The sequence below is a fragment of the Stenella coeruleoalba genome, assembly GCF_951394435.1.
Source record: "Stenella coeruleoalba genome assembly, chromosome: 10".
NCBI classification, from domain to species: domain Eukaryota; kingdom Metazoa; phylum Chordata; class Mammalia; order Artiodactyla; family Delphinidae; genus Stenella; species Stenella coeruleoalba.
Genome location: NC_137156.1, coordinates 22,069,195 through 22,091,872, shown reverse-complemented (window position 1 = coordinate 22,091,872; position 22,678 = coordinate 22,069,195). Strand labels below are relative to the sequence as shown.

The following is a 22,678-nucleotide window of genomic DNA, read 5'->3' as shown; positions in this document are numbered from 1 at the left end:
GGGGTAAGTGTCTGCCACAGACAATCACTGGTTCTGGCACTGTTTGAACATGAGATGAATTTGAAATGTGTAGGAAGCAACTTCATGATGATGAAGATGTCTGGTAAGCAAGGTCATACCTGAGTCTATAATTCAGCAGATAGCTTGCATCTAGAGACCTGGATTTTCACATGGCTATGGAAGAGAAGGCGCCTGAGATGAGAGTAGCACACGGACTGAAAAAGACCCATTGGAATTGGAGAATTAGGAGTCATTGGTATGCATTGCAGGAAAACAAAAGAATGCCTGGCTTTAGATTGATTTCGGACCTTGCGGCTCTTTGTTTCTGCTTCGGGTATCTTCCCTACTTCTCTCAGCTTGCTTCAAAGTCTGCTCCACAGCTAGCTCTCAGGAAGGCATTTCCATTCCATCACCAAGGAAAGTCCCAGGAATGGGGCATTTTTCTTGTCTTCAAATTCTTCCTTTCCCCCAACTTCATCCTCCTCTGCCTCCAAAGCTGCCTAAAAGACCACAGAGGTAATGCAGAAGAATACAAAGAAGAAAAGTTAAGTATTTTATAGAAAAGTCAAGTATTTCTGGCTCCAGTATTTGTAGCACGTGGGCTCCATAGTTGTGGCTCGCGGGCTTTAGAGCACAGGCTAATTGTGGCACTCGAGTTTAGTTGTTCCGCGGCATCGGGGATCTTCCTGGGCCAGGGCTCAAACCCTTAGTCACTAGCTTTAGGTAGGTGAATTCTTAACCACTGCGCCACCAGGGAAATCCTCAGCGTTAAGTATTGCGTAAGGGTGGTAGGGACGGGGCGGATAGAGGGGGATTTAGGTCCTTCCGGAAGGAAAGAGATGACAGAGCGGAAAGAATTTACAAAACCTACCAAGAAATGCAGAGCGACAGAGAGTGTCTAGCAAAACTAGGGCAGCAACTCGGTCGGGACCCGGCAACTGCTTTCCTTACTGAGGTTCTGTTTTGAAAGACAGAAGGAGGGAAGAGGGAGGAGGAATCAATACACAACCTCTTTCGGACGGAATTCTCTCCGGAATGTGAGAGAGCGGGGAAACGTGTGGGCTGGGAAAGGAACTAGCACCTTGTATGCCTAGAGAGCATCTCACACCTCAGGCAGTCAGGCGCAAAACCACTTTCCGCCTATTTTGTCCGACAGGTAATCCAGATATGAATTTTGGATGAAGTCCGAAAGCATATTTAGAAGAGGCCGGACAGTAATTTATACTATTAGAAAGCTCCGCAGACTCAAAATCTGGCAGGTTTGGGAAACCCTGACTGGAGTGTCAACAACCCGGAACCTGGATGGAGTGGACTGAGTTATTGGGAAGATCTCACGCAGGAGCTGGCAGAGTGGACCAGAGCGGAAAGGCGAAGCAGTGCGTGAATGGGAAGAGGGAGGAGGCGAGGTTGGAGTTAGCGAAGTAGGGCGAAGAGGGCTTGAATATGAATCTCTAAACATGAATAGGATTTGGGTAGATGGGTAGGAAGGACGTGTCCAAGCTCCACCTCTCTTCTTTGCATCCTATAGGTACAAGAAAATGTTGGCTTTCCGTGATTTTAGGGAAGTGAGCAGCAAACTTTTGTCCCACAAGAAGATCCTCCTCATTTTTACCCAAACTGTTGGCTTTTGAGAGCATCGTGGGGCTCTTTCAATAGCTGAGGTAGCTCCTCAGAGCGCTGGATTTTTGAGGGAAGTCAAATTGTTTCAAACGTGTTGCCTGTTGTGGTGGCAGCTAGTTAGTGTAGAAGTGAGATCCGCCGGCTGCTTTTGACTTGAGTATGTGAGGTACTTGTGCCGGCGACTTATTTTTTAACGCTTTGAGAACTCAAAATTGAAACCAACCTAACGAACTTACCTTTTCTAGGCTCTAAGAGAAGCAGCTGTCCGTGGGCCCGGGTAGCTCAGTCGGTAGAGCATCAGACTTTTAATCTGAGGGTCCAGGGTTCAAGTCCCTGTTCGGGCGGAAAATGAGCTTTTCTTTCCTAACATTAAAAAAAAAAAAAAAAAGTCCCTGTTCTGGGCTATGAACTGCCAGAGGCAAGCAGATTAATCCTAAATGTTTCATACCTTCGCCCAAGTAGACAGGAGAAGGGGGTTGGGGTGGGGCTTTCGATTGTGGAATGTGTGCGGAGAAGAATGAATCCCCTTATACCTCTTGGCAGTCTGTTGTGTTTTTGCTTTGTGGGCGTTAGATCGAGCTTGGAACGAGTAGTAGCTTGGGTTTGAACATGATTAAGATGCCTGTTTAAGAAAATTTAAGCTGGAGTCTTGTGGAGATATTTGGCAACCACAGTGATCCCTAAGATGGCAACTCTGCAGCAATCTGTGATTGGGAGGGGTTTTATTATTATGGAAAAGAGAGACAGTATGTAGAGTGAGAATGTAAAAGGGCTTATTGTGATTTGAAGATTGGGAACTCATTAACGGTATTCCCAGAAAAAAAGGTGTATTAAGCTAGACTAATCTTGGACTCTAGTATAATGTTCCTTGAACCTCCTTAGAAATCCCGGGAAATGCTTAGAAATCTAGGTGAGGTGATTGGTATCTCATCTCCTTTTTGCCCGCTTCTGACCATAGGAGAGTTTTGTTCATGTTCACAGAAATCCCATGAAGTAGATTTTGAACTTGGAAGGACCCCATTTGTCGGGAAGAACTTGTCTTTCAGTTTGTCCAATAGATTCATCTGACTGCCAGAATAAGGAATAGGAAACAGAAAAGTGACAGGCCTCAATGAGGGAGAGAAATGTGTGGGGTGGGGAAATTGGGCTGACTTTAATTTGCCTCTGCGTCTTGGTGTAAAGCATAACTAGGATCATGTCCATTGTCCCTGGTAAATCATTACATTGTGACGGAAGCAAACTGGATTCCAAGTGGGGTCTTGTACATTCCTGATATAAGCAAAAGCACGGTAAATTGGGAAGCACTGCCCAATATAATATGAGGCACAAATGCCAACCACATATATAATTTTAAATTTTCTAGTAGTCACATTGAAAAAAGTAAAAAGAAACAAGTGAAGTTAATAACATTTTATTTAATTCAGTATATCTAAAATATTATCATCTCAATAAATAATCCATATAAAGGCATATTACCTAGATCATTTACATTCTTTTTTTTTTCTTACTAAGTCTTTGAAATCTGCTGTGTACTTTACAGTTACAGTACATCTCAAGTTGGACTGGTCATATTTCAAGAATCACATGTACTAGTGGCTACCATATTGGACAGCAGAGTTCTAAGGATTAATGCATTTGAATAAACAGAAGAAAATATATAGATGTGCAAATTAGAGCAGTTTTGTAATTCAACTCAAAATCTATATGCAAAATTTCACTCATATTTGTGAGGCGTGCCAACTAAAAATTGGCACTTGCCATCTGTCTCTACAAGGACTAAATCACTAGCCACTGCAGCCGCTGACCTTCAACACACCCTGAAAGGAGTTTGCAGTGGAGATCAGAAATGAGGCACTCTGTGCTCTGGGAAAAACTGGCACAACAGGCCTTCAAATAGTTAGATATTTTCAGGAGATTTTATGAGCCCAAATTCTTACATCTTGTCATATCTAGAAAAGCACTAAAATCATTAACGGTGACATCAGCAAGCCTCTGCCAAAATGTGTGCTTAACTGCACGTACCCCCTGCACCAGAATCTTATATAATACTGACCTTCCCCCCTACGTCTTCGGAGCCGTTCCTCAGAGCTATCTGAGACACTGTCTCCTGGGCTATAGTCCTCACTTTGCCCCAAATAAAACTTAATTCACAACTCTCACATTGTGTTTTTTTTTTTTCCAGTCAACATGGTTCAACTGAAATAAAAATGCACAATGCGGGAGCTATGAGTTTCAGTTTTATTTGGGAACTTATTGAGAACTACAGTCCAGGAGCGGCTATGTGCAAATACTGGTAAGTTGCCACTATGTAAGGTTACCTGAATTCTTTCTGATAAAGTGCTAATATTTAATATCCTTTTACCATCCTTTATCTTTCCTATACCTAAAGACTAATATATGTTTTCCTGTGAGTGACAGAGATTGTCTTCTACCCAAATCATTCGCTCATAAAAATGCATGTGTTAAGACTTGAGAGGAAACATGCCATTGGATATTTCTGCCAGTGGATATTCCCCCCATTACTTCCTGTATACAGAAAGCCATATTTAAAATTTCTAAGTCAGTGGTCACATTTCCACAAGACTCTGAATCCCTCAGTTTTCAAGAAATTACTTTGGGAGCCACTGGGGAGAGAGATCCTTCTGTTCACAAGAAAGTCAACTTCAAAATGTTGATATATATTTTTAAAAAGCTATTCAGGTACGTATATGCTTTGAAAACAGTGTGTCACAGTAAAAAGATAAAATATATATTTGAAAAGAGATTCAGATATACATATTTTCAACAAAGGACTTTATCATCAACAAGGTAAAATTTTCATCTGAAAGGAAATTCAGATACACATTTGAAAAGAAAGAGAGTTACAATATCTTTCAGGGAAAAAAAGAAGGGAGGAGAGTAAAACAAAGGATATTAGTTGGGCTTTAGAGTCTTCTAATTGGTATAATGCTATTTTCATTATGAGGGAACTCTGTTCTCATCAGGAGTTCTATGTGTGTCTGTTAGATAAATTGCACAATTCAAATACTATGTATCCATACTTTATTTCTGACGGTAATTACTGAGCACAATGGGTTATAATCCCCCATTATGGATAAAAATGGACTATTTAATAATTGGTGTGGCAAAAGCTGGGTAGTTACCTGGAAAAAAAGTTTTGACTCCATATCCCACAACTCACAGCAGGATGAATTCTAAATGGTGTTTGAGATTTATGAAAACAAAACTTACTAGTACTTCAAAAACACATGTGAAATTTTTAATAACTTTGGAGTGGGAAAGGCTATTGAATCAATTGTGATTCAAAATTCCAAAATTAGGGCTTACCTGGTGGCGCAGTGGTTGAGAGTCCGCCTGCCGATATAGGGCACACGGGTTCGTGCCCCGGTCCGCGAAGATCCCACATGCCGCGGAGTGGCTGGGCCCGTGAGCCATGGCCGCTGAGCCTGCGCGTCCAGAGCATGTGCTCCGCAACGAGAGAGGCCACAACAGTGACAGGCCCGCGTACCGCTAAAAAAAAAAAAAAATTTCCAAAATTATTTAAAGGAAAATTTTAACAAATTTGATTTTTCAAGAGAGCTTCTGAAAGAGTAGTAAGAGTATAGGTAGAGTTTGTTTAGTAGTTTTATCCTTTTCTTACTTTCCAAATTTTCTGCAATAAATATGTATTATTTGAATAATAATAGAGTAAAACAGAACAAAACAAAGCCTCCTGTAAAACAAAGTAAAAATACACAAGCAAAGTCAATGAAAAATTCAGACTGGGAAAATAGAATTGCTATTCATATAACAAAAGGCATAATTTCCCCGTGTCACTCAGCATAGGCTTGATCATGATGTAAAAGAAAACATCCACAAAATCTCAGTGGCTTAAACAATAAAGGCACATTGTATATTTTCCCTCATTGGTTGGCTGTTGGCTCTTCAATATTCTCAATCTGGGATTTAGGATGATAAAGTAGTGTAGAAGAGGGGAAAAAACATCTTTTCCTCTACCCATCTTAACTTCGTTGATTGGAACTGTGCAAATTAAAGCGACAAAAAACAGATTAACAACAGAGAAACAAAAGTTTATTAATGCATGCATCATGCATACACATGGGAGGATTCAATGATAAATGACTCAAAGGGGTAGTTAGCCCTGAGCTTATATAGTGTCTTAGGAAAGAAAAATAAATTTGTAGAGAAGTGATGAGATAAAGGAAAAGGGTTTTAAAGGCTTTTGAGGGCAGAAAACTGTGGGTAGGTAGATATCTGAGGGAAACTAATGGAGTAGGGTTCGTACAACTCCCTAGCATTTGGTATTGTCAGTGTTCTGAATTTTGGCTATTCCAATAGGTGTGTAGTAGTATCTCATTGTTGCTTTAATTTACAATTCCCTGATGATGTACGATGTAGAGCATCATTTTATATGGTTATCTGTCATCTATGTTTCTTCTTTGATGAGGTATCTGTTCCGATACGTTGCCTGATTTATAATCGGCTTTTCATTTTCTTGTTGAGTTTTAAGAGTTCTTTGTATATTTTAGATACCATCCCTTTATCAGATTCGTGTTTTGCAAATATTTTCTCCCAGCCCATGGCTTAACAGTGTCTTTCTCAGAGCAGCAGTAATTTTTAATTTTAATGAAGTCCAATTTATCATCATGAATCGTGCCTTTGGTGTTGCCATTTTCACTTTTGAAGAGTTTCTGTTCTCTGCTATATGACTTCTGAAGTGAGAGACAAAAATCACTGCATCTGGGTCTGGGGTCAGAAAAGCCTTTTCAGTAGATTGTAGTAGTGCAGCGGGGCTGCGGGTGCAGAAGCGCTCCGGACCCGGATGCTGGTTTAGGAGGTCTTGTCCACGTTCATTCTTCCACGGGGTAAAGTAGCCTGCGGAACGAGAAGCTGGCCCCTGGATAAAGGAAAGGGGGAAACAAAGGAATGCGGGCTTCTTTAAATCTAAGATTCTTTATGAAGCCAAAGTTCACAGATAACCACTCCGGTTATCTGTGGTCAGGAGGACTCGAAGGTCTCTGTGGGACAAGCCGTTGCCTCTGGGGACAAATATGAGGGCAGGATTTTCACATTTCATCTATCTGGACAATTTTCTTTTTTTTTTTTCCTCCAAGCGGGATCAAGTTGGAAGACGCAGCTCCAAAGATTCATTTGACCATTCAACTTACTCTGCAAAAAAATTGGGTCTCATTTTCCATGAGCCTTTGTTTTGGCTCGTAGACCATTTTTCAAAGGGTCCTGAAAAATCCCTCAGTTCTTTCCACCGGGGGTTCGATTTGACTAACGGGAGAAAAAACAATTGTGCTGAAACTACTAAAATAAGAATAATTGTGCTGAAGCTGCTAAAATTGGGCTCTGTTCTCAGTAACAATACGAGTTGGATGTTGTCGGCGGGTCTCGGAAGGGGGCTACTTGGATATAATCCGAAAGAGGCTTTAGATGTAATTCGTCTTCAATGACGGCTACTCTCTAGTTGGAAACAAAAAAACCCAAAATTGTGCACAACGCTTTGAGATTTTAAAGGGACAGGAATGCTGCCCGGCGACTGACCTCCAGGAGGGGATGTAGCTCAGTGGTAGAGCGCATGCTTCGCATGTATGAGGCCCCGGGTTCGATCCCCGGCATCTCCAGTAGGTCCTCTCGTTTTCGTTGCTGTCAAATTCAGCCTTTGGCCTTACATTATTAAATAAAATAGTCTAGCTCTTTCTCATTTTTCTCCCATTATCATTCCCTTTAAATCGAGCTATTTTCCATCTATGTGCTTATTTCTCTTCCGTTTTGTTAAATAACCACCGCCATTTCCCCTGCTTCCTGGAAACTTCCTTGGGGTGTCTTATTACGCAGTGAGTAGTACAAAGCCAAAGGGACAATTCACAAGTAAATTCATCCTACGAATGCACCCAGGAAAAGGGAATACAGCTGCATATCAAAGATTTATTTAGCTCAATTAAAGGAGGTCCTGTCCATTCCCACTATCCACTGGAAAATAATCAGTAAAAATAAAATATCTCAGTAATTTTTTTTTAAGGGGAGGAGAAGGTAGCATGTTTTTAGTATTGATGTGGTAGTTGCACATCAGTATTCAAGGGTACACCCTATGACCATAGAGGAATTTCTTTATGCATAGTTACTAACCTAGTTACCATTTTATTTCTCACTGCATCTTTGGCATTACTCAACGTTTCTGTGCAGAAAAACTGGTCACAGTCCAGTACAGGAGGTCTGGAAATATAGTAAAGGTTAGGAATAGCCTGTGGAAATGGAAGGCACCCTTAATAGCATGACTGTTCTCCTAGCAACCAGCCCCTAACTCTAGAAGCAGGCCAAAGCTCACCTCATTAACATAACAAAAACACCTTTGTCTCTCTCTTCACTTAGGAAATTCTAAGGATTTTAGGAGCTCTGTGCCAGCAGCAGGGCTGAAGGCCAAATATACATTTCTTATTATAAATCACAATATTAATAATGTATACCCAGATGTGAAATTGCTGCATCATATGGTAGTTCTATTTTTAATTTTTTGAGGAACCACAAAAACCTTTTTTTCTCCTTTCTTAGCTTATCAGTTATAATTCTTTAACTTTTTTTAGTGGTCCCTCTAGAGTTTGTGGTATACATTTACAATTAATCCAAGTTCACCTTCCAATAACCCTATACTTCTTCACAGGTAGTGTAAATACCCTTGTAATAAAAAAAATCCTACTTTTCCTCCCTCCTAGCTATTGTATCATTGCTATCATTTATTTCAGTTATATATAAGCATACATAAGTATATATACAATATTTCTATAACCATATAACCAAATACATTGTTGCTATTATAATTTTGAACAAACCGTTATCTGTGAGATCAACTAAGGAAAATAAAAGTTTTTATTTACCTTCCCATATCCTTCTTTGATATTCTTCCTTTCCTTATGAAGATTTGACTTTCTGACCTATATTATTTTCCTTGTCTCTAAAAAACTTCATTTAACATGTCTTGCAAGACTGGTCTACAGGGAACACATTCCCTCCATTTTTGTTTGAGAAATTTTTTATTTCTCCCTCACTTTTGAAATTTTGCAGGGTACAGAATTCTAGGCTGTGGTTTTTTCTCTCAACACTTGAAATATTTCACTCTAATCTATTCTTGTTTTCATGGTTTCTTAGTAGAAGTGAAATGTAATTCTTACCTTGGTTCCTCTATAGGCTAGATGTTTTGTTTTGTTTTTCCTCTGACTTCTTTCAGGAGTAATTTCTTTCTATTTGATCTTCTGTAGTTTGAAAATGATATGCTTATATATAGTTTTCTGTTTGTTTCTTTTTTCATTTATCCTTCTTGGCACTCTCTGAACTTCCTAGATCTGTGGTTTGCTGTCTGACATTAGTTTGGGGAAATTCTCAGTCATTATTGTTTCAAATATTCTGCTCCTTTCCCTCTTTCTTTTCCTTCTGGTATTCCCATTACACATATGTTATATTTTTTGTGCTTGTCCTAGAGTCCTTGGGTATTCTGTTCTTTTTTTTTTTCCCTAGCCTTTGTTTTCTTTGTTTTTCAGTTTTGGAGGTTTCTATTGATATAGCCTCAAGTTCAGAGTCTTTCCTTACTTATGTCCACTCTACTAATAAACCTAACAAAGGCATTCTTCCTTCTATTACTGTGTTTTTAATCTTTCGCATTTCTTTTTCCATTGTTTATTTTAGGATTTTCATCTTTCTCCTTACATTGCCTATCTGTTCTTGCATACTATCTACTTTATTCATTAGATCCTTTAGCATATTAGTCATAGTTGTTTTAAATTTCTGGTCTAATAATTCCAACATCCCTGCAATGTCTGGTTCTCTTCTGGTTCTGCCTTTTCAAATTGTTTTTTGCCTTTTGATATGTTGTGTAATTTTTTCTGTATAGCCTGACCTGGTTTACTTGATAAAAGGATATATAGAACTTTAGTAATGTAGTGGTGAGATGTTGGGGAAGGAGAAGTTTTCTCTAGTCCAATGATTAAGTCTCAGTCTTTTAATGATCTTTTACCTCTGGGTCGTGAACTTCACAACTGTTTCTCAGTCGTACCCCCCGCCCCCTCAAATGCCCCGACTTAGGTGGGACAACATAGCTAGAGTATGCTGGAGTTAGGTTTTTCCCTCTCTCATGTGAAAGTCTAGAGCCAGCTGGAACTGAGTATTTCCCTTCCTTCAGGACAATTAGGCTCTGACAAAACCCCAGCAAGTTAGGGTCTGGTTAAATAGATTCTTTAGTAGGCAGGCCTTGTTAAGAACAGAGTGCTCTGGCATATTTCAACAGGGTTCCTCTTCTCCCCACTCTGCTGGAAGCATGAAGGAATTTCCCCCCAATATTTGCATATTTAATATGAGAATCTGGTCAAACTCCTAGGGGTAAAACTCGCAGAACTGTGGGGATGCCACCTCCACCCTGCCCTGGCCATGACTCAGGGTCCCTGGAGTTTTTAACTATCAGACTTGCTTACATGGATCCTTAAGCAATTTATCAATTACAGTTCAGGTTTTGGTTCTTCCTGTGGTTTCCACTTGTGAGTCACTGCTCAGGTAAGTCATCACTCCCTTTATTCACCTGTCTATCTCTCCATTCTTGGGGGCAGCTGTTTGCCCTGTGTCCACACCTCTCTTATAGATTCAAGAAGAGGTGCTGATTTTTCAGTCTGCTCAGCTTTTTCCTTCTTGATAGAATGGAGTGGTGACTTCCCAGCCTCTTATATATGGAACCAGAAACTGGAAGTCTGTTTGCTAGTTTTTTATACGTTTTTGTCTCTGTACTTATAGTGAAATGGTCCTATAATTTTTCCTTCTTGTATTTTCTCCACTGGGTTTTGGTATCAGTATTATACTAATCTCCTAAAATAATTTATAGTTTTTCAGAATATTTTGTACAACACAGAGGTTAATGCTTCCTTTACGATTTCATAGAACATGCCAGTAAATTGATCTCAGACTGGAAATCAAATTTTATGGAAATTTTGCTTCAATTCCCGATTCAGTTTTTTAAATGGCAATATATTAAATCAGATTTTCTATAACTTTTTATGTTAGCTTTGATAAGTTATACATTTTTATACATTTTCCATTTCTTTGAATGGAATTGAGAGGATTGAAGCCAAATTTCATGATTTCTCACTTTTAAAATTTCCTAAGTAGCCACTGAAAATATTCTCCTGTTTATTCATTTATGCAAACATCCATCTCTCTATCCATCCATTCATTTACATTTTAAAAATGATTCAAATATTTACTTACACTGGGTATTGTAATAAGTACTGATATACAATTAAGGATTACACAGTGTCTTAGCTAACCTTCAAGAAGACCCCCTATGATCCTTACCTCCTGGTAATCACACCCTTGTGCAGTCTTCTCCCACTTGAGTCAGTCACCAAGACATGAGGGGGAACTGAGGCTTCCTACCCACATGTGAATGAGCCATCTTGGAAGCAGATCCTCCAGACGCAGTCCAACCTTCAGAGCACTGCATGCACAGTAGACACCCTGAGTTCAACTTCAAGAGACACCTGGTGCCAGAATTACCCAGCCAAGCCACACTGGAGTTCCTGACCCACAGAATCTGAGATAATAAATATTATTTTTTTTAACCCTGTACATTTTGGAGTATTATTCACCAATAGATAACTAATATTCACAGCAAGCCTTTTTAACATTTCTCTTAAAGGAATAATCATTATTTACAAAAAATATACAATTTTTATGTTTCTCTCAAGCTTGCAGACTACTATTTGAAAATCAAATATCAATGCTAAATTAAGATGTGTGGCTCTCCTCACATGTTTCTCTTTTTATCCTGAAAAAAATCCGAAGATTTTAGGCTGATTGCCTAGTGTAACTTATCCATCAGAGGGTCATGAATCTACCATTAAAACAATCCCTGGCAAAAAGAAATGGAAAAACCATAATTACTTTAGATGACTCATGTTTTATGTAAACTGTCTGGGACCACCATCTCTACTACATGAATAAAATTTAGGTTCTCTTAGCAAGGTGAAAAGATGAGAAATGCAGGTGTCATCTTGGTCAAGCTGATTTCTCTGCCTTCATCTCCACCTTGCACCTCCCAACTCAAACCGTTCTGAACTACATACAGTTCCACTCCTGTATGCCTGTTGTATCCTCAGTTTTCGTTTCCTTTCTATTTGACATTCTTATTCATTCTTCCAGGTTTGCTCACAGGTTACTATATCTGGGGACTTCCCAGAACTAGGCAGGGATAAAACCTTCTTGATTTGTTGAGACCCTTGTTGAGAGTGATCTGAATTCCAAAGGATCACTCCCTCTCCAGAAAAAATAAAGCAACCCGGAAGCAGAGGTTTTGCCTCAATCTTAAAAGTAACACGTTTCTTACTTCCTGGCTTTTCTTTCCAAAGAATCAGAACAAGATCCGAGGATTCGTATTCCTTGGATTTGATTTGTATTCTTTGGATAAAATGAGGATCAGAGGCCTTAGGAAGCAATCCAACATCTTTACCCTTTAGCCCTCCCAGTTCCTAAGAGTGGAAGGAATTTATTTTTCTATCAGAAATACCTTCATTGGCTCCTTGTTTTCTAATAGTTACATAGCGGTTTCTGGAGTCCGGGACTAGGGTGCAGAATTGGGGAGGGGAATTGGGGATAGATTGGTAGGTTTCATAATTAAAGACAGTCATTGGCAAAGTATTTTTCTTATCCTTCCTGTAAGGAATTTTCCTTTGTTCCACATATCTTTTGGCAAACGAGACAAGCACTCAGAAAAGGAGAGTCTGTGAGACTGTTTCCTACTCAGATTTCCGAGATCAGTGTATTCTCATCAGTCACTGAATGTCTGCAAGATACAGGTTAATAGGAATTCCTTGGTAACAGAGTTCTATAAAATAGCGGGTGAGAATTGTATCGTTTAGAAAAGAACAAAATAATTTTGTTTTAAAAATGTAAATTTGTTTTATTTCATGAAGGTAGTTTAGAAAACAGCTTTCAAGCGCGATGGGGATGTAGCTCAGTGGTAGAGCGCATGCTTAGCATGCATGAGGTCCCGGGTTCGATCCCCAGCATCTCCAACCTTTTGTTTCCTAGCTCCGGAAACAATTCTCTTCTGCCTTACGATCACAGCCCATTCCTGTAGAATCTGAAGATTAACCATCTTGCCTCCAGGTACTTAACAGTTTGCTTGGGTTATGATAGTAACCTTTCCGTTTAAAAATTTTATTCCTTTCCATCCTCAGCAGGGATTAGAGATGGTCTTCCACAAAGTGAAATCAAGAGTGACTTTAGTCCCTGTTCCATGAAAAAACAAAATGACAGTTATTCATGTAAACTCTAAATGGAAGATTTGCGAACGGATTAGTATTTTCACTTAATTTTGCTGCGGGGTTTCGAACGGGAGATGGGACGGTAGGCTGAGCTTCTGTCTCTGGTTTCATACTCTGAGGCTCAATAAGAAAGATGGATTTCACGGGAAGCTCCCCTAGAAAGAAAATACGCTTTTCCCAGGCCAGAGGCTGTGAAAGTATTGGGTAAATTTCGCTTCTTAAAACGTGACAGTTCTCTCAGAAATCGAACACAAAGGAGTGAAGTAGAAACATTTCGACGCAGACATGTTTCCCCCTCAGTGCGTTTTGCCAGAGCTCGCAGCGTTCACATCGCTGTGGATTTCATTCCTTCTATACTGATCTCTTTTGTAACCTCTGAATTTGCCTCACTGATTCTAAAGTTACTGACTTTAATTCTCTCCAAAAATCCACTTCTCTTTCTAAACCTAGCCCTTTTACACCATTCATGTGGGTAAGGACTTTCTTTGGCTAGCTCCTTTGTGTGTTTTGTTGAAGTGCTATTCCCCTTTGGAATGCAGCATCTCCTGTATCTTGGTGCTTTTGTCTCAACTTCCAATTTGTGACACCTTGTCACATTAGCAAGGGAAGGAAATTTAGAAAACAGTTTTTTGTTGTTTCGTTTATTTCTCAGCAAGGCCTCCAGCAGCTCCAGGCGTCCCTTGCCTGGCTGTAGTTAAGGGCTCCTGAACCTTAGGGGATGGAATGTACCAAATTCTTAGAGGTACAAGAGCCCAGTGTTAAAAAATAATAATGGCTGCGATCCTTTATGTTGGACTCTTTAATGATTTGGTCTGTCATTCATGGGTGGATCTAGTGCTTGTGCCTCTTGACTATTTAAGAAAAACCACAAAATTAAAGTATGGGTCTTAAAATGGGCCTTTGAAAGTGTGGTGCGCTGAAGCTTGCATTCTATTAGCTAAATCATCCTGTGCTGTCATGTATTGAACAATTGGTCTTGCCAATATTTATTACAGATCTACAATAGTTTAACTCTGGTATAGCTCTAAAGATATTAGAACACTTTGAACAAACTTAAAATAGTAGCCATAGCATCTACCAGCTGAGCGGTTAATAAGGAAATAGTTCACAGACTTTATCCTTTCTTGTTCCTCCCATTTTCAATATGCCATATTACCCACACTCAAGTCTAGTAGTGGTGAGATACCAACAGTTCTACCTAGGAACCAGTTTCGAGTTGTAATTATGACTTACCACCTGATTTTTTTGTCACTTCATGTCACCAGACTATGATCAACTTCATCAAAGATTGTTTTTAAGATTTCTCTATTCCAAACCACATGAAAAGACTCACCTTAATTTAACCAATAAAAAAGTTTTAGGTGCAATCCAAGAACAGTGTCCTAACTAAATTATTTTATCTGGTAGGTAAAGTGTGTACTGGGTGATGGGAGGGAAAGATGAAATCAATACAGTTTCCCTGAGCCCACAAATTTCTTTAAAAGTGAAGCGGTGGTTCTACAACTTGGCTGCACATTGGAGTCACCTGGAGAGCTCTAAAATTTTCTGATGCCTGGATCCCACTCTGAGAGATTCTAGTTTAACTTGTCTGGAGTGTGGAATGGACACTAGCGTTTTAAAAATCCCCCTAGGTGATTTGAATATGCAGCTAAGGTTGAGAACCACTGGTCTAGAAATTCTCTATTTAAATTATCTCAAAATATCCACAAAGGTAGGAGGAGGCATAAGAGAGGTATACCTGCAGGCTTATCCCTTTCTCAGTTAGTCTAAGCTTATCTAGAAACACCACTGGTGACTGAGGTAGTCACAGATACAGGAGCAGCCCCCAGACTGGCCAAGTCAAGGGCAGACAGGGGTGATCCATGGGATATAACTTAATTTCACATACCATTCTGCTAAGTAAAGAGAAACACCTCTCTCTCTCTTTTATCTTACCACAGTTGTTCAAGGACTGTGAAATGAAAACTGTTACTTCCTGAGATCCCTGTGTTTGCAGAGCTGGTCACTGGGAAGAAAGTAGATCACTTAATAATTCAGTGCCTTCCAGGACAGAACAAATATACTCTAAGCTTCCCCCCACCCCAAAATTTAAATTCAGGGATATCTATCAGTAGTTTGAGATGGCTCTGACCTAGACTTGAAGCAGGAAAGACACTACATTTTCTGAAATAAAATTTCCTCATGAAAAAGGGGAGTTGATACTGATAACTTGGGGCTAAGACTTTATAATGGAAGGCTTTTTTTTTTTTTAACATCTTTATTGGAGTATAATTGCATTACATTGTTGTGTTAGTTTCTGCTGTATAACAAAGTGAATCAGCTATACGTATACATATATCCCCATATCCCTTCCCTCTCACCATCCCTATCCCACCCCTCTAGGTGGTCACAAAGCACCGAGTGCATTCTAGACAACAGGACCTCAGGAAAATGTTGTAAATCTGGGAGATTTTAAACATTCAGGGAAGGCAATCTGATGATCATTTTTTGAATTCATAGAGTGTGAGGTGATCAAAGGAGAGGAGGGTTGGATAAGGGGGTTGGAATAGCTATTTCACAGTTGCTACCAAATGGCAAAAAAAGGATTAACTTTCTAGTAACGAACAAAGTAACAAATGTACTAGGTGCATAAAAAATGCAATATTCATATCTTTTGGTATTCTAAATAAGCTATTCACCAATAAAAGTTAAAAATGAAAATAAACTGAAGAGACAGAAAAAAGTTATATAGGGGAGAGCTCATTTGCTCACATAGAACTTCCTGTGCTTAATCCTTAAGGGGTCCTACTACTTTTTTCCCCCGAACTTTTCTTTTAGGGTAAATTCTAAGTTATTTTGAATGGTTGTTTCACAAACTGAGGAAACTTTAGATTACTATTCCAAGTCATTGCCTTTATTTTTTCCCCTTGTATTAGCTTTCTGGTATGTTTGACATAAAATGTTGGAAGGCTTGCCTTTACTTATGTCACTGTGCTTCAGGGAAAGCCCATTTCCATGTGGCCTAGGTAAAGCTACAGTATCATTACCCATAGATACATTTTGTTTTGTCAACTAACATTTTAGCTACTTAATGGCAAAGATTATGTCTCTGCTCTGTTATTTTCTAGAAACTATAGAAATTCTGGCAATATCTGTTAAGGGAAGAGGCTCTACTACATGTAAAGCAAATATGTGAATACTTGGGGCTTTGCAAGTGCACTAATCTTTACTTTTACTTTTGTTATTTTTCTAATACGATAATGTGAAAGTTTATGCAAATATATTTTATTTTATTCAACTTAAAATTAATTATGAAATAGTAAAGCATAAATACAGAGAATATTATGATAGATGTCCTGTACCCTTTACCCAGATCTTCTTTTTTCCCTAAGGAAATAATTTAGAAGTATGGTTGAAGCCTCACCCCTCACTTCCCATTCCCCTTCCTCTCTCCATAAAAGTAACCACCATCCTGAAGTCCATTAGTATCTTTCCAATCTGCATTTTAATCTTTTACTACATGTATGTATATCTATAAAAAATTTATAGTAATTTTTGTTCAGCTTTTTAGTTAGTGTACTTGAGCCCTTCTCACACTTACCTCCCATCACCGCTTATTCATTGGTTCTCTTTTTATTTTAATTTTTATTGAAATACAGTTGATTTACAATGTTTTGTTAATTACTGCTGTACAGCAAAGTGATTCAGATATCTATATAGAAATATATATATTACATAAGAATGTATATATATATATATACATATTGTTTTATATATATTGTTTTCCATTATGGTTTATCATAGAAAATTGAATATAGTTCTCAACCCTTTTTTAAATAAATTGTCTTCAGTTAAGTTCGGGGCAAAATTTAGGAAAAAACTTAGCTCATACTCAGAGGATGATGCCTAGTGCTACTGTAACAAAATAACACAAACTACATGGTTTAAACCATAGAAGTTTATCATCTCATGATTCTGGAGGCTAGAAATCCAAAATCAAGGTGTTGGCAGGGTAGTTCCTTCTGAGGATTATGAGGGAGAATCTTCTTATGCCTCTCCTGTAGCTTCTGATGGTTTGCTGACCATCTTTGGTATTCCTTGGTTTATGGGTGCATCCCCCTCCCCAATCTCCACTTTCATGTTCACATGTGTGTATGTCTGTTTCCAAATTTCCCCCATTTACAAGAACCGCTGTCATATTGTAACAGAGAGGCCTGCCCTACTCCAGGATGACTTTGTCTTAACTAATTACATTAGTAATGACCCTTTTTCTCGACTACTTCTACAGTCACATTCTGAAGTAGTGGGGATTAGGACTTCAACATATGAATTTTTAGTGGGACAAAATTCAACTGATAACATCTACTAGCTAGTATTATGTTGAATCACCCTATTCTCAACAGAGGAAGCATTCATTAGGGTAATGAGAAATCATTGCAGTTACGAAAAATCCCCTGTTCCACTATCCATATTCATATCCCTCATTTAGTTATTTTGGGTCTAACATTAATCAAGCACTTGTGCATCAAATTGTCCTGGGGTCTCATATGTTATTTGCTCTTTCAGTTCTCATACGTATTGTTTACCTGAGTGCAAGGCTATTTCCGGAAGGACCTCATTGGAATAGGTTCCATGGATTCTGACTCTTTCTACTCTCATGATAATTTTATTTCATGCGCCTTGCAGACCTTCCTACTGTTGGGCCTTGGTCAGATTTATTTCATTCCACCTTGGCAGAGATTCCTATTTTGGTTAAATACCTGGGATTAACATGAAAGTTTTAAAGATGTTTCCAAGTACTACTTGTACAGTTATACATTATATATATATGTAAAATATACTTTTTCTACAAAAAATCAAATACATTAAAGAGAAATCATCAAAAAATGTATTGAACTGGGCAGTGTTCATAGTACAGAGTATTACAAGCCCTTGTTAGGTGCTCATCTATCATCTTGTGCTTCTTTTATTATCATATTAAATTTTTATTAAAGTTTCTTGTTCTATTTTCTATCATCTTTGGCCATCTGGTACCTAGTTGTATCCATAGAACTAATTTCAGCCCCTGACACATAGTAGGTACTCAGTAATATCACTCTTGTTGGACAATACTTGAACAATACTTAGCCAAAAATGCTGTCATCCCAATTGTGCTTTTGTAACTGAAATTTATACAGTCCTGATCATAAACAATTGAGCCAATTAGAATTCAGAAGCACCATGATTCCTTGTCCATTATTATTTTGAAGGTGCTGTTTTCCAAACTGTATATTTTCCAAATATACAGTAACCGTAAATGGAGTAGTAGCATGACCCTTATCATAGAAATTTGTTAGCATATATTAAATTAAAAAGTGACTATCCTGGTTAGCAAGAAAATAAGTTTATATTCACTATAAAAACATTCTGAATGGGATAGAAAATGTCAGTGCCAGACCATTTGACCCAAGAAAGGAATTAAAAAAGACTTTGGGATTCAAAGGTATTATCAGGCCCAGAGCTCCTTTCAGCCTTTACTTGGTTAAATAAAGAATTTTGGAGTCCTCGCATTTTGTATTTTAACCAGGCAGCAGAAGCTGGGTGGATATGCCATGGCATCTGCTAATTTGATGAACTCACTCCCTTTTCAGCGCCAGCCTTATTCCAATTACAGGCAGAAAACCAGGAGGCAAGTGTTAACAGTTTAAGAATGGATTCTTAATTTCGTAATTGTACAATCAGTAAATGTTTGTTTAGCTTCTACAAGTTGAGGGTCCATGAGGAAAATACTAAAGAACATCCTTTTGAAGAACCAATAAGAAGAAGGTAGTATAGAAAAGGAGGAATTTCCCGATCTGCGACGCCTCCCAGAGCCTAGGGAGCTGTGGTTTACATCTGTGCACCTTCCTAAGAGCTGCAGGAACAGAGGTCATTTCCCAGCCTCGGGCAGGCAAAGGCTCCTGGGATTTGAATCATAAAACCTTTAAGTGAACTCTGACCGAGCTGCCTCCTGAATGACCATCTCCTACTTCCCCAAGCAGAGCACAAGCGGACAGCTGTTAGCAGAGTCTGAATGTGTTTGGAATTTTGGGTTGTTTGTCTCCGTTTTGTTTGTTTTTCAGTGCACAAGTGTGCCCTCTTCTAACAACCAGGAATGCCATTAATTTGATTGAAGTTCTAACTGACCTATTCTGCTATTAAAGCTTTTCACTCTACTTTTAGAATATCCACTTACTTGAGGATTCTAAATTACTACAATCGGATGGAATATAAGAACTTCTTTGGCCTCATTCAGAGAAGTCCCCTCCCCCACAACGAACACTCGGCTAGTATCTACTCTTTTCCATTCCATGGTTGTTCTAAGTACATTTTCTCTGTTACGGTGTGAGTGCGTGTATGCGTTTTGCTAGGCTTGATGGGAGTCTTAAGTTCCAGGAGTCTCCATCGCGGGTCTGTCTGCTCTGCAAGGTCGATTTATTCGAGAAGAAAGTGAGCAGTGACTCTAATTAACTCAGGTTTTCACCTAATTGAGTACGATTTGAACAGAAAGGAGGCCTTAACTTTCGAACCGCAGGCTCTGTGGCTAAATTGGCTAAAGAGCCTGTCACGTAAATAGGATAATCCTGGGTTTGAATCCCAGCAGGGCCTAATGAGGTGTCTGTTTTCCCTCCTAAAAGTCGTTTGTCTGATATTTTCTTTAATCGCAGTGGTTGGAGGTTTTTTTTAACCTCTTCTAATTACACCTGCATTCTCATACACCTGCATTCTCAATCACCCTCAGGCTCTCTACTGATGGTCTATCATATGGTTATACTGTACTGGAATTTAACTACTTAGGTGTTCAATATCAATTATGAATAGAGATTTCCAGAGTAAAATTGGAAAACTTTTTATTCAAATCATTTAAAAATATATTCTGCTCGTTTCTCAAACACCAAGCAATCTTACTTAAATTATACATAGATGAAAAATGGCTGCAATTTATTGAACACTTACTATGTTGCATTTTTGTGTTTCCTCACATACCTTTAAATCCCTAAAAACACTCACAAAAGTAAGCATCATTATGCATATTTTAGAGATGAGAAAACTGAGAATTGGAGAGAAATGAAGTAGCTTGCCCAAATCACAGCTAGGAAATAAATGACCAAATTAGGGTCTAAACCTAATATTTTCCAGTTCAAAGTCATGGTTTAAAATGTCAAATAATCTTATTTATAAAATCAAACAGTATCCAGTATGGTTTAAAATAATAGTTCTTAAAATTGTATGGCACATAAACTCATTAGATTATCTGATGAAAACTTGCCAATGACCACCACGAAAAAATGCTCCAACAGACATATGGATAAATTTTTTATATTCTTTGAAGGTGTTCACTGATCCCCTTAAGATCTTAGGTGTCCATGAACCACTGAAAAAAAAATCCTTGACTTTCATAAACCAATAAAGTAAATCACAAATTGGTATTAAGGAAACATAGCGGTTATAGGGGCATATTTTACTTCTTGATGTTAATTTTTATGGGACTATTATTCCCTCTCCTAGGCTGACTAAAATTGGACCATTAGAGGCAAACATCTGGTCATCAGTGTCATGACTCTGGGCCAGCATATCAGGTTCAAGAAGTTATATTTCTGGATATGAGATCACTGAAATGAGTTCTGAAAGAAGATCTGTGCAGACAAACAACTCTTACAGCTGGCCCCAAGCAGCAGCAGATCTACCTTTATCTATTTTAGCTGATAGTTATGAAACATTCATTCATCGCCTCATTCCAAAAATTATGTATTGTATGCCTACTCATTCAGCATGTGGAAAGGTGAGCTGAACAGGTCTGGTCTCCACCTCCAAGAAGTTAAGAGCTTAGTGGGAAGGAAGGAGGAGATAGAAATCAATTACATGATCACAGACAGAAATATAATATCATGACTATGATAAATGCTACAAAAAAGAATGACTGAGATTTAGGAGAACATATATGAGAAATTCTGTTTAATCTGGGAAGTCACAGAGGGGGACACTTGAGTTGCAAAAAAGGGGAAGAATTATGTAGGAAAGAGAAGCAGAGCATATTGTTTTCTTTTTGGGAGATAGATTTAAAATGAAAAAGAGTAGATTTTAAGCAACTTAACCAGAGGTGCAGAAAACATAAATGTAAAAAATAATAAAAGGGAACTGGCATCAAGTTTTAGGGAGAAAATCCCCCCAAATGAGAAAGAACCTATTTCTACAACTCCAGGGGAAGCATTGCTGACAGTGACTTTTTTTCCAAGACAGTTTTAGAGTAAAACTTTGACAGAAATAAAGTAAATGCATCCATTCCTTTTCCTTAATTTTAGATCAATAATTCATAACCCTATCCTTTCTCTCTCTATCTAATGATGATGAATTCACCAATGTTTTAGTGAGAAGGTATTTGTGCTAACAGGGAGTTCTCTTTGGAAATTTTAACTCTCCATTCTGTTTCTTATTGGAAGTTCTTAACTACCAAAATAAGAGAAATTCGAGGTCAGCTCTTCTAAGGTTATTTGAACCCGAAGTGCGGTTTTGTAACGAGGTTTAATGGAGCTTTGTAGTCTCCTCATACTCAGCAAAGAACTCAGTTGGTCTCCTTACAGTGCAAACTCAACAGAAAACTCCTAAGATTCTGCACTGGGGCATAGATTAAAAAGTGAAGTGGCTTTCAATTTAATTCAGAGATGTTTTCTTCCCTCTAAAGAAAGCACTATTCATTCAATGGACCAAACTGTTATTGTAAAATAACAAAATCTGTCTATATATGAATGCAGAGAAAAGACTGGCAATAAAGTGACCGACCATGCACAGAAGAGAAAGGAGCATCGAGTTTTAGGTGATAAAGTATCTATCCATTTCCTGGATCTGCCATTCACCAAATGTGGGCTTTTGTTAAGGGATTTGATTATCTGAACTTATATTTTATTCTTACCTTTTCTTTTAACTATTACTTTTAAAGTAATTTTATCTTTACAGAAAAGTTGCAAGAACAGGACAAAGAATTCCTATTTATCATCATTCAAATTTCCCAGATCTGAATATTTAATCTCATTTAATTTATTATATATATATATATATATATATATATATAAATCATTGAGAGTTGCAGACATGATGATCTTTTACCTCTACCTACTTCAGTGTATGTTTCCTATAATAGTATTCTCTAATATAACCACAGTACCAAAATCAGAAATTAACATTGATATCGTACTGTTATCTAATATACAGGCCTTATTCAGACTTTGCTAATTGTCCCTGTAATGTCCTTTAAATTTTTAAAAATTTTGTTTTGGCAAAAGCACAACATGAAATTCCTTCTTCCCTTCCTTCCTTCCTTCCATCCTTCCATTCTTTCTTTCTAACTTGAAGTATAAAGCTATAAATGGTACTATAAGTTATCAGATTGACTTCAAAATAAGTGCCTATTAGCTAACGGGAGAGTTTTGGGACAAGATATTAAATTCTCTTGTCCAAAGTATTTTAAGTCAAAATAAATGGCACTTGCAGTTCATTTTAGATTGAAACACAGACACCACACACACCCAATTACATATTTCACTGCACGTTAATATATTCAACAATCAAGGTTGCCTTACATAAGTTCCACCTTCATCCAAATTGTTGATTAGATAAGAAAAAATAAACTATTTTATTTATTTTTAATTGGTTTCCTTTGGAAATTGATTTGTAGAAGCTTCTCATTTATTTTTAATAACAATTTTCATCATATGTAGCTTATATAAATATAAATGGTCTATCCTGGTTTATCA

The 22,678-nt window shown here is 38.1% G+C and overlaps 1 protein-coding gene across 5 annotated transcripts in view; it reads left to right on the top strand.

Moving 5' to 3' along the window:
• SCAND3 (SCAN domain containing 3) overlaps positions 1–22,678 on the top strand; it is a 142,804-nt gene that overhangs the window by 83,256 nt on the left and 36,870 nt on the right. For 3 of the 5 annotated variants that reach the window (XM_079933051.1, XM_079933052.1, XM_079933053.1), the window contains one exon: positions 3,803–3,913. The gene's annotated coding sequence lies outside the window, so the exon portion shown is untranslated. The other 2 variants (XM_079933054.1, XR_013830022.1) reach the window with 2 other exon arrangements.